We start from the raw sequence: 9,569 nt of genomic DNA on the forward strand, positions 1-9,569 counted from the left end.
CCCACACTCCTTTTACTCCTCTAAGGTACCTTGATTGAATGTAGGTGCAACCACTATCACATAACAACCTTTTGATGGTGATAATACGTTATCAAGAACCTCTTTCATGAAAGCTCCTTAGAATGCTTGAAGTTCCCGATCTTGACTTCTAGTGAAGGATCTTATGCTCACATGGATTGTATCAACTATCATTTTTTTCTTCACATAAGGTTCATCACTGCTACTTGTCATGGTTAAAAATAAAGTTTAAAAAATTATAGGTAAAAAATGGTTCTAAAAATATCTTATTTTTATGTTTAAAGATGCAACAACGGGAATGTTGAAAATATGTTGTAAACACCTACTCCATATGTAGCTAGCAAAAGATATCAATTATCATCAAACTGATTGTAAATAGATTTGAACCGCCTAGAGTACTTTTCAACCTAATTTCACAAAATTATTAGACCTTTGAACCATAGACTCTGATTATACTTGTTTGGTTTGAAATTGGTGGGGCATCATGCGGAAGCTAATAGTTGCAAACATAGAGGTAATAATTCATAGGAAAAGAAAAATATATTAAAAGACATATTATTAATATGGGTTGGTCAATTGAAAATTATAAAACCTATTGAGAGAATTCTCCCTATAAACAAGACTCTTTGATAACTACAATGTGAATGTTATTGTGTTGTGGTTTGAGAAGAAGGGTCTACTATTTATAAAATTTCGAAACTTCTCATAAGAATTAACCAATTGTTTCCTACAAGGAAACGTTTTCCACTAAGAAAATATTTTTGGATTAAAACACAATTCTAGTAGAATCCATGAAGTAAAAAATTTAGGACAATCCTAACATTTAATTCTCTTCAAGTGATTTCCTTAATTTAAGAATAAAAGAGTAAAAAGATAAATTAAAAACAACAAATAAGGAAAGTAATAAGGAGTAATACTTAATTAATAGAATAAAAACCTTGTTTAGAAAAAAAACTCAAATCTTGGCCAAAAGTGAAGATAGATTGTGAGGTATTCTATAATACTTAATCCTCTTTCCTTCCTTATTTTTTGACTTTTCTTATTCCCTTTTCCCCATTTTACCCAGTTTCATTACTTCCTTTCTTGTCAAACTGATTCATCAACATTGTCGTAAATTTTGCGAATTTTAATAAACTACTATTTTTACATCATTTGTTAAATAATTTCTTTGTCTGCATTTTTGATTAAAATAGTAAAGTTCTCATTTTACTCCAAGTTTTATGTAAAATCTTCTTCCTTCTCCTTTTATACCTTCTACCATCACAATACTTTCATATACATCTTATAGATTTATTACAAGTAATATTATATAAAAGAGTCTTATAAAGAAAAGATGAGGAGAATAGAACTTCCACAAATACGCAAAGAAAATCAAATAATTCTTGGGCTCACTTCACAAAGCCAAATATCAATTACGAATGCTCAACTAAGGGAGAGGAGAAATCCAATTACACTCTTCCTTCAATTCCTCGGCTTTACTTTAATTTTCAATACAAATGTCTTTCATAAGAAAAAAATAAATGTAATTGTCATCTAAATCGAAATCGTCATAGTTACTGAATTTACAAGTACCTATTTATACACATTTAATGAATTTCCTAATATAAGTATAAAACATTAATAAAAGCTACTAAATTTGTCCAAACCTGTAACGGATACTCTCCCCGCCCCTACTTGCCTTAAAGGAAAGGTCAAAATTCCCATTATTCATAGATGTGAGACATCCATCCCATTCATTAATCCCCTTCCCCTCCCCCTTCTACGCTCAAATTAAAATATTCTTTATTTAGGTTCTTTATTGTTCGATTCAAAGCTTGACATTCATGGATTGAGGATATTTTCATTCTGTGTCGTCTGATTTGCTTGGGGGCCATATCAGATTTGACTATGATGTCATAAAATTAAATCTTAAATCTAACTCCTACCTCAAAATTTAATTCAAAGGGAGGAGAAATGCTTAAATTTTTAGTAACATTTCACACACCTCATCTGTAAAAACCTATGAGAATGAATCAATGATTGAACTGCAAGCCACAAAGTGAATGGATATTATTTTTCTTAGAAGTAGAACGACAATATTTTGACACACAATCGAAATATCCACATCTAGAAAATATTTTTGCCACATTGTTAGAAATGTAAATCAATTTCATTTGCTTTTTTGGAGTTCTTATTCACACAAGTATCTGATATCCATATTGATGTCCAAATAAATTAAGCATCAGAAAATTTTATTTTTGTTATAAAACACTCTTTGATAAGATCATTTCTTATCCAATATTCAAATCTAAAACCTCCAATTAAACATTAAAAACTGCTAACATGTTCACTATAAGCCTTATTGTCAATGATACTTTCATGTGCTATATGGTATCTAACAATGCTTATTATTTTAGGTCTCTTGTATACCCCTTTTATCAATAAGGGTTAAAAAATGTGAACTAGTTAAAATTACTTATAAGCTGAAATTATTATAAATATATTATCATATATAGTGAATGTCTATTTATGAAAAAGTTAGAAATCCCAATGTTAGTTTTTTCCTATAAATAAAAAGGTTTTCCTTCATTGTAATTGAACCCATCAAGAGAATCCCTTAAGAAAAATAAGAATTACTCTCTGTTCTCTCTCTATTCTTGTTGTTCTTACTTTATATTTTATAACGCGTTATCAGCACGAGACTCTACCACTAGATATCTATCAGTACAAGATTCTATCAAGTAAGTACTTTATTGAGATTTTTCTATAGATGTTGTAGTTAACAATTGTATAACAATATTTAAAGAATTGAGGAAACAATCTTTAATTTGAAAAAGAGAAGTTACTGCACAAAAGGCTATGTTTTTACCAATCTTACGGATACGAGAGGTTGAGGAGATTCTTTTTCTCCATTCTTGTTTCTAATCTATATAATATAGTCTTTTATAATATAAAAGATGGAAGCCTTAGTGTGCAGTTATACTGTATGAATTTTGCTTATATATCAAGATATCATATTTGTTAATTAATAGACGATCCAATGTATGATTGAATTTATATTCCAATTATTTGGTTCTTGAAGTGATGAAAGAGTGAAAGGTGTTACATCTTGAGACAAATATTAATAAGATATTGGGTTCAAGTCCGATTGATCTATGACCTAAGACGCCTTTATATAAATAAGACATTGAGTTTGAATCTCAATGTATCATATTGATGATATAATGATGGCTAAGGTAAATCAATATTTTTTAATGAAAGACATAAAATTTGTTTCATTAAATATGCTTCATTCCCCGAAGTGAATGTGGCAGCAATACATCATATGTATGCCTCAATTTGCTCTTGTAGTAGTATTATCTTGAAAGAGGTTATAAGCTATCATAATTTGATAGGCTTAAGAAACGACTATATTCCATTCCTGGAGAATGAGAATTTTAATTATTATAAGTACAGATTCATTCACTAAAGTGAATGCGATAATATTTTGTAAAACTTATTAATACAAACGTGCACTTGATTGTGATGGTAGCACAACTCACTTCCGAAAGAGGTAGAATAACTGAGAAGAGTTATTTTAAAATCTACTTCTAAAGTAGTAAATTTGAACTTAATTCATGTAATAGTAAATCTGAAATTTACTATAGTAAAAGTTTACATGTCATGATAAACTTGAAACTTTCTCGAATAAAAGTTCATAAATTGACATGAACGATTGTGACATCCCAAGGATGTGCATACTAAGTATTGAACATATATTTAAGAATTAGAAAATTCTTCATTACTTTTAATGTTGTTTATTCTTGTGATAAGTTGGTTGGACCAACTAATTATGAGATTGGATTTCTTAAAATCTGAAAAGTATAAAAGGTGAACAAGGGCCCGTTCACCTATCATGTGATCTACTAAGATGCATCAATAAGATGATCACTATGTATATTTACTATCAATCTGCAGTTTGACATTCATAAAATTACTTGGTCAACAAAATTGAGTTAAGAGCATAACTTTTAGATTGTGTAATCAAGACAATTCATTTTGATAATGATGGTTTTGCATTGAATGCCTTCAATAAATATTTGAACCATTGCTAATGAAAATAAAAAATTCATGTATTGGTTTGAAATATTATATACAAAAGTACTTGTATGAATCAAACCAATAAATTATAAATAATTCTCGCTCAAAGTTGGTTCTAAGTAAAGAACCACACATTGTCCAACTAGTAGTTTTGATGGGCGGTATACGATTAATAAATATACCATAATGCACAAAGATGGATTCCTCAAATAAAATTGAGGATGTATGTTAGTTTTCCTAATATAAGTGGGAGATTATAAGTAGCTATCAAATATATTAGGAATTATCATCAAATCCTCATTCAAAAGATAATTCAAGTTAAATGCCGAAAGCATCTCATATTTAAAATATAAGTGCTCTTATTTTGTGTCCCTAAAGGACAAAGTCTATGCATGAGTGAAGCGGGGTAGACAAATCGGTTCCAAATGAAATAATCCTTGAAAATAATAAGAAGCAAATAACCAAAATGAAAAGGCAATGTGCTCTTGAAGAACCTACGACATAACATTCATGAAACCTTATGAGAGGTTTAGGTACCTAAAAATAATGAAGTGATGAGATCTCAAAATGTTATGTTACATTGTGAATTAATAATAAATGATATATCATCAATGATATCTTTGATACAATATTGACGTAATATTGTGAAAGATTATAAGGATATGAATTCTACGTTTATTAAGCATGCTGTGTAGAAATATTTATCAAGAGATGTGAAAGAATGCATCTTGATAAGTATAAACTTATTTGATTTGCAGAGCAGATACTTGAAGATGTCACACATGAAATGTTTAATATTATCACTTGACAATGCTTATGTGGAAATTTTTCTAAGGATTCAAAATGTTTGAAGCATTTCAAAGTTTCTGGTAAACTTATTTATAATCCTTATATTGTACAAGCTTATAGCTTGAAAATTATTGGAACTCTTGGAGAGTTTTCAAAAGCAATAGATTATTTGCAGAAATAAGAAATATACCAATTTGAATCGGTTATGAAGTACCATATCTTAGTGCAATTGGTGCACTCATGTATATTGTAAATAATACAAGGCCTATAGCCTTTTCGGTTAGTTTGTTAGCAAGGTATAATTCTGCTCCTACTAGAAAACATTGGAATGAGATCAAACACATACACACTACTGAAAGAGACTACCAATATGAGCTTATATTATTCTAAAGATTGCAGTCCTGATCTTATTGGTCATGCTGATGTTGGGTACTTTAATAACCCATATAAAGCTCAGTCTCAAACAGGATATGTGTTCATATGTGGTAGTACAGCCATTTCTTGGAGATCTACAAAGTAGTCTATCGTAGCCACTTCATTGAATCATGCTGAGATAATAGCTATTCATAAAGAGAGTCGAGAGTGTGTGTGGTTAAGGTCCACGATACATCTCATTCACGAAAAATATAATTTGAAATATGATAAAACACCCATGCTTTTTTATGAGGATAATGTAGCATGCATAACACAACTTAAGGGAGGACTTAAGGAGATATAACAAAACACATTTCACCAAAGATTTTCTATACACACGAGCTACAAAAGAATAATGATATTAACATGCAACAAATTCGTTCAAGTGATAATGTGACTGATTTATTCACCAAGTCTCCTCCAATTGCAACTTTCAAGAAGATGGTATACAAGATCGGGATGTAAAGATTCAAGGATGTTCCTATTAGAGGGAGTTAATACGCGCTGTACTCTTTTTTCCTGATGAGGTTTTATCTCATTGGGTTTTCCTCATAAAGTTTTTAATGAGGTAACCTATATGCGTATTGTTAGATATGTGTATTCTTTTTCCTTTACTGAATTTTTTTTCACTGGATTTTTTCTAGTAAGGTTTTAATAAGGCAAATTATCTATCAATTAGACATTCAAGGGGGAGTGTTATAAATATATTACCATATAAAGTGAATGTCTACTTTACCATATATAGTGAATGTCTATTTTGCCATATATAGTGAATGTCTATATATGGAAAAGTTAGAAACTCCAAGGTTAGTTTTCTCCTATAAATAAAGGAGTTTTCCTTCATTGTAATTGAACCAATTAAGAGAATCCCTCAAGAGAAATATGAATTACTCGCTTTTCTCTCTCTATTCACTACTGAAAAAATCAAAAAAACCGACCACATAACTGACCACATGTAGTCAGTTTTATAATTATTTTTTTTGTAAAAAAGCGACCTCATGTGGTCGCTTTTATATCTTAAAATATCAAAATAATTATTTCAATAATTTTTGTATTAATTATTATTTCTTTTACAAATAAAAATTAAAAAATAACAAAACCGACCACTTGTGATCGATTTTATTTAAAAAAATTATAATTAAAAATATTTTTAAAAATTGACTACATAGTCGGTTTTTAAAAATTCTTTTTTAATTAATTTAAAAAAAAACTACCACTAGTGGTCGGTTTTTAATTTTTTTAAAAAAATATATTTTTAAAAAAAAAACCAACCACATGTGGTTGGTTTTTAACTAAAAAAAAAAAAAAATTGGTCGGTTTTTAATAAAATTAAAAAAAATAATTATTAAAAACCAACCACATGTGGTTGGTTTTTCATTAAAATAAAAAAAATACTTTTTAAAAATCGATCACTTGTGGTCGGTTTTGGAATTAAAAAAAAAAAGAAAAAAGTAAATAATTATTTTTAAAAAATAATTATATAATCTAATATTTACTTTATGTAATCTAATTGTTAGTAGTAGTAAAAATAATATATTAGATTATATATATAATCTAATATATTTACTTTATTAAAAAATAATCTAATGTATTATTTTTTAAAATTATATTGATTACACGTAGTCAATAACTAATATAATAATAATAAAAATCAATAAATCTTAGATTTTGTGAAAAAAACTTACACTAAAAAATATATCAAATATAATATACAAATTACGTTAAACGTAATGTTTATCTTTTACTTATTTTTAAATATACAAAATTAATATTTTCCTTTATATATATGTTAAATAACGTTAAACATGCATAATCTTTGTATAATGAATATGTGTATATATATCTTACCGTTGGGATAGATAATTGAAAAATGATGTTTATAGTTCGTATTTGAAAGCTGAAAACTGATGTTTATAGTACATATATGAAAGATGATGTTTATAGTACGTATTTGCAATCATAATAATGTAATATATAACCGATAATTCACCAGAATATAATGAACGTGTTCTATTATAAGGTAATATACTTGTGGATGTGATATATATGAAATGTGTCACATCATATTATTGGATAATATACTCTTGTACGTATGTGATATATATAGTACGTATTTAGAACTTGATATAGCCGATAGTGTGTTATGTGTGTGTATGTATAGGTATATATATATATATAGTATATACATATTATGTAGTGAAGGTATATTAATGATATAGATAAACTAATCGATAATTATCTGAGTATATGTGAAATACATTATATATTATTATGGGGTAGTAAAATCGTGTATTTGATGTTTATAGTACGTATTTGAAATCTAATAGACAATTGAATATATGCATATATATGTATATCTCGTATAGTGACGAATGCAGTAATCGAAAGCTCGAAACTGAATATAGATATCAAAATATTTTGAATAATACATTGATATCATACTATTGAGGAAATAGATATACTATTTTGTGTTAATGTTGATACGCGTATATTGTTGACGTTGTAATAACATAAGACAAGTAATCGATAATTTATCTGATTAACACATTGTACTGCGAGATATATATATATATATATATATATATATATATATATATATATATATATATATATATATATATAATTTAGTATCATAATTAAAAGCTAATTAACTAAAAATTTATCATAATTTGTAAAATTTATTGATATTATTATACGATTGAGGAAATATACTACTCGTGTTAATGTGATGATAAAATAACTAATTATCTAATTTATATATATACGCATTGTATTAAAATAATTGGATATTTTTATTAATATTATAGAATTTATTAAAAAATTAATTTATTAAAGATTAATTTTAATTTATTAATTGTAGCTTATTAAATTTTAAGCTATCAATATTTTTGTAAAAACCGACCACATGTGGTTGGTTTAATGTTAATAAAAAATATTAATTTAAAAGAATTAACCTGACCCACTGCACCCGACCCGAATGAAGCAACTTAAACACACACATACATATATACACGACTAACACACAAACACACACGCACACACTCTCTTCCAAACACATAAACACATAGACAGACTATTTTTCAAACACACACACACACTCTTCCAAACACACAAACACATAACACACTCTTTTTCAAACACACAAACACACACACAAACCCTACTGCCGCCGCCCTCGTGGACTGCTGTCGTCGCCGAGCTTCCACCGTCGCCAGGTACCAACACCCATTTTATCAATTTTCTTTTCCATTCTTGCCATTTTTACTCATTTTTAGCAATATCTATTTTATCAATTTCCATTTTCATCACAATTTTGATACTTGGGCGTTCTTGATTTTTGTTGTTTACTTTTGCTTTATCTTCATTTTGAGGATTGTTTGCTTTATTGGGTTTTCTTGATTTGTGTTGTTTGCTTTAATTTGAATGTAAAGATAAATGGATGACTTGCTTAATTGGGTGTTCTTGTTTTGTTTTTTGTTTAGTTTAATTTTAATGTAAAGATCTCTCTCTCTATATATATCCTTGCTTTATCTTCATTTTATGGATTGTTTGCTTATTTGGGTGTTCTTGATTTTTGTTGTTTAGTTTAGGTTGAATGTAAAGATACTTGCTTTATCTTTATTTTGTGAATTTGCTTAATTGGGTATTCTTGATTAGTTTAGTTTGAATGTAAAGATACTTGCTTTATCTTACAAGTCTATTTTTCTTGTTCTTGCAAGTAAATTAGGGTTTACTTTTCTTGCTACTTCATTATAGTTTTAGTATTTTGGTGGTTTTTTTATGGTGATTTTAAGATAAGAATATGAGAAAATAAGCTGAATTTTTTGTTTTGAATGTAGTTAAGTTTGGTGACTTGGTAGGTCACTTAGTCACTTGAAATTTACCAAGTATAGGTACTTTAAAGGTGAATTTTTTGTTTTGAATGTAGTTAAGTTTTGGTCACTTGGATGATGACTTAGTCACTTGAAATTAACTAAATGTAGGTACTTTAAAGGTTAATTTTTTGTTTTAAATGTATTTAAGTTTGGTGACTAGGGAGGTGACTTAGTCACTTGAAATTTACTAAGTGTAGGTACTTTAAAGGCTAATTTTTGTTTTGAATGTAATTAAGTTTGGTGACTTGGTTGATGGCGTAGTGAGTTGAAATTTACTAAGTGTAGGTACTTTAAAGGTGAATATTCAATTGTCTATTAGCTCTCAAATACGTACTATAAACGTCAGTTTTGAATTGTCTATCCCAACAGTATGATATATATACACATATTCATTATACAAAGATTATGCATGTT

Source organism: Capsicum annuum, chromosome 1 (assembly GCF_002878395.1).
Source record: "Capsicum annuum cultivar UCD-10X-F1 chromosome 1, UCD10Xv1.1, whole genome shotgun sequence".
NCBI lineage: Eukaryota > Viridiplantae > Streptophyta > Magnoliopsida > Solanales > Solanaceae > Capsicum > Capsicum annuum.